At 65.0% G+C, this 2,851-nt stretch overlaps 1 pseudogene across 1 annotated transcript; it reads right to left on the reverse strand.

The window, feature by feature from the left end:
* Nucleotides 1-327: 327 nt before the first annotated feature.
* LOC108525952 (collagen alpha-1(VI) chain-like) lies at nt 328-2,847 on the reverse strand (annotated as a pseudogene). The gene is made up of 3 exons (XR_001884380.1): nt 2,773-2,847; nt 1,945-2,074; nt 328-556 (listed from the first exon to the last, which is right to left on the reverse strand). The product of XR_001884380.1 is annotated as a collagen alpha-1(VI) chain-like (transcript).
* Between the last annotated feature and the right edge of the window lie 4 nt (nt 2,848-2,851).

Raw genomic sequence — 2,851 nt, forward strand, 5'->3', positions numbered from 1 at the left:
CTGTCTCTGTCTGTCTCTGTCTGACTGTCTCTATTTCTCTGTCTCTGTTTCCCTCTGCCTCTGTCTTTTTCTATCAGTCTTTGTCTCTCTGTTTCCCTCTGTCTCTCTCTCTTTCTATCTCTGTCCCTGTCTGTTTCTGTCTCTCTGTCTCTGTCTCTGTCTCTCTGTCTCTGTCTCTGTCTGTCTCTGTCTCTGTCTGTCTCTGTCTCTTTCCTGCCCACAAAGTGGTCAGGGAGGCCATACAGCCTCCAAGAGAACAGGGAGGCTGCAGCTGAAGCCACACAGGGTCCCCAGGCCAACCCCGGCCCAGGCTGGGTACCACGCGTGAGAGCTGCGTGGGCAGGAGGCCACTCACCCGACAAGAAGCTGCTCCAGCCCCTTCTTGATGGCACAGTCAGTGTAGGTGCCCTTCCCAAAATACTTGATGGCGTCCACTTTGCTTTTGAGCGTGTCGCGGTCACCGGGCATGCGCGTGAGGCCTTGGATGATCTCCACCTCGTCACTGTAGTGCAGTGCACCCGCGTTCCACACCAGGTTTCGGTCACAGCGGTAGTACCTGCCAGGAACAGGCACGGTGGGCGTCAGGCGGGCGGCCCCTGGCACCATCACTGCCCGTCCCAGGGTGCGACGTCACCCGGATGGACGGGCTGCCCCACCCTGGCCGAGGCTGACACACAGCTGGACTTCCCCGTGGCCCTGAGGCCGGCCCTCCTGGAAGGCTGTGTGGGCGGGTGTGGCCAGCAGGCAACCTGTGCCCCAATCCCCGGCCTCAGACCAGGAGCCCTGAGCGTGTGGCCCTGCTGGGGTGGGGTCCTCGGGCCTGCAGTGGGTCAGCATGACTCTGGGGAAGGAGGCACCCGGGGGGTCTGAGCACTGGGGCCTGAGGCTCTCAGGGGTCTGCTCTGCCCCAGCCTGGGGTGGGCTCTCCTCCCGCCCTCCCGCCCATTCCGCAGAGTGACCGCAGCTCCTGCAGGAGTGCCAGCGGCAATGTGGGGATGACTCCGCCCCATTTCACAGGTGGGAAACTGAGTCATGGGGAGCCTGAGTAAAGGCAACAAGGGCAACTCGGGGACGCTGGGCCACATGGCTGCCCCTCCCTGGTGCCATCCACAGCCAGACCCCAGCACACTGCCTCACGGGCCTGGCCACGTCCACTAAGCCCAGGGTTTCTAATCCCAGTGGCTCCCGCTGGGCACGGTGGGGTTGGCAGGTACACAGTGCTGTTACCACAGCCTCTGACTGTGCCCCTTCTAGGGGCGGGAGGCTCGGGCAGTGGCCAGTCAGCAGGGTCAGGGAAGACTGGGGGGTCCTTCGCCGGCTGAGCTGTGTCCCCACTGCCAGGGCCCGTCTCAGTGGGGAGCCCCATTCTACATGCCCCACCCCACGGCCCTGTGCACCCACGGGACGGACCCCTCCCTGCCCCCCGGTGTGTCCTCAGCCACACGCACAGATGGAGGAACGCGGAGGAGAGTGTGCCAGGTCCCAAGCCCAGAACCAAGCCTGGGGCCCTGGGGCTGCAGAGCGACGCCCCTCCCGGCCCCTGAGTCAGGGAGCTTCAGAACGTGGAATCCAGGACCCAGGTAGAGGCTCTCACGGCCCACAGAACGAACCAGGGCCCGGGTGGTTAGTGAGGGGCTGCCGGGCACCCGGCAGGACTGCGTGGCTGGGCCAACGTGCCAAGCCCTCTCGGTCAGCCTGCGGGAGCCTCTCTTCCCTACGTCTCAGCCTCACTGTCACCTCGGCCCCGTTGAACAGGTGCCACCCCGCGAGCAGGGTCTCAAACCAGCTCACTCTGGAGGGCGCCAGGAGGGGCTCTGGCCAGGGCAACGCTCGCCCTTCTTAGAGGGGAGATTGAGGCCATAGCGCCCGTGGTCCCCTGGGCCCCACCCCACCCTCCAAGAAGCCCAGAAGCACCGGAGGAAGGTCACAGGGCGTCCCTCCTACCTGTCCCTCAGGTTGTCGATGAAACGCTTGGTGAAGGACTTAACTTTGTCCACGAGGGCCCCGTAGGGCTTCAGCCTCAGGGCCACACTCTCAGAGGTGTCCAGCACAAAGAACAGGTCCACAGGGCAGTCTGGCCGAAGACGGAGGAGAGGGGCCTTCGAGCTCTCGCCCCATTCCCCGCGTCTCTGCTGGGCCTGCTCTCCCCGCCAGCCCAGCGCCTGCAGCACAGAGCCCTGGGCCTGGAGAGGCTCTCCCAGGAAAAGGCAGCAGGACGTCCCTCACCCCTCGGTGGGGACGGTGGGGACGGGGTGGAGTGAGAGACCCCAAACCGCTCCTGTGCCCCGAGGGGAGTCAGAACCCTTCACAACCTCCCCGAAGGGCAGGGCGTCCCTGGCATGGGACTGGACAAATGAGACCTCACGTGAAGGTGTCTCGCTGGATTCAGAACCAGCAGCGGCACGACTTAGTCTAGAACGGGGCCGTGCGTCTGGACTCACTGCCAGGTGAGGGGTCAAATGGATTCACGGCTCGACGGCGTTTACGGAGCCCTGAGACAGCCCCGCATCAGCTCCCCTCACCCGGGAGCCCCTCCTGAGCTGCCTGCTCTCCTTCCCTGCTGAGAAGGCTGACCCTCTAAGGGCCCTGGCCAAGGCCTGGTGGGGCAGAGCTGGGTGCTGCAGCCGCCCCGAGCAGGGAGTGGGGCTCAGGGGCTCCAGGCCCCAGTCTGCAGTTCCACGGATGGGAAGGGACCCCGCGCATCTGGCCCTGGCCGGCAGCAAAGAGCGGGGAGTCTGGAGCCTTTGCTGCCGACTCCCAGCCACCACTCACCCTGGAAGGCCACCGCCCTGGGGTCTCTGGCTCATCCTGCCCAGCCGTCCAGCAGGCCTGCAACAGCAGGGGCAGCAGA

The sequence above is a fragment of the Rhinopithecus bieti genome, unplaced genomic scaffold, assembly GCF_001698545.2.
Source record: "Rhinopithecus bieti isolate Rb0 unplaced genomic scaffold, ASM169854v2 scaffold_45685, whole genome shotgun sequence".
In the NCBI taxonomy this organism is placed as follows: domain Eukaryota; kingdom Metazoa; phylum Chordata; class Mammalia; order Primates; family Cercopithecidae; genus Rhinopithecus; species Rhinopithecus bieti.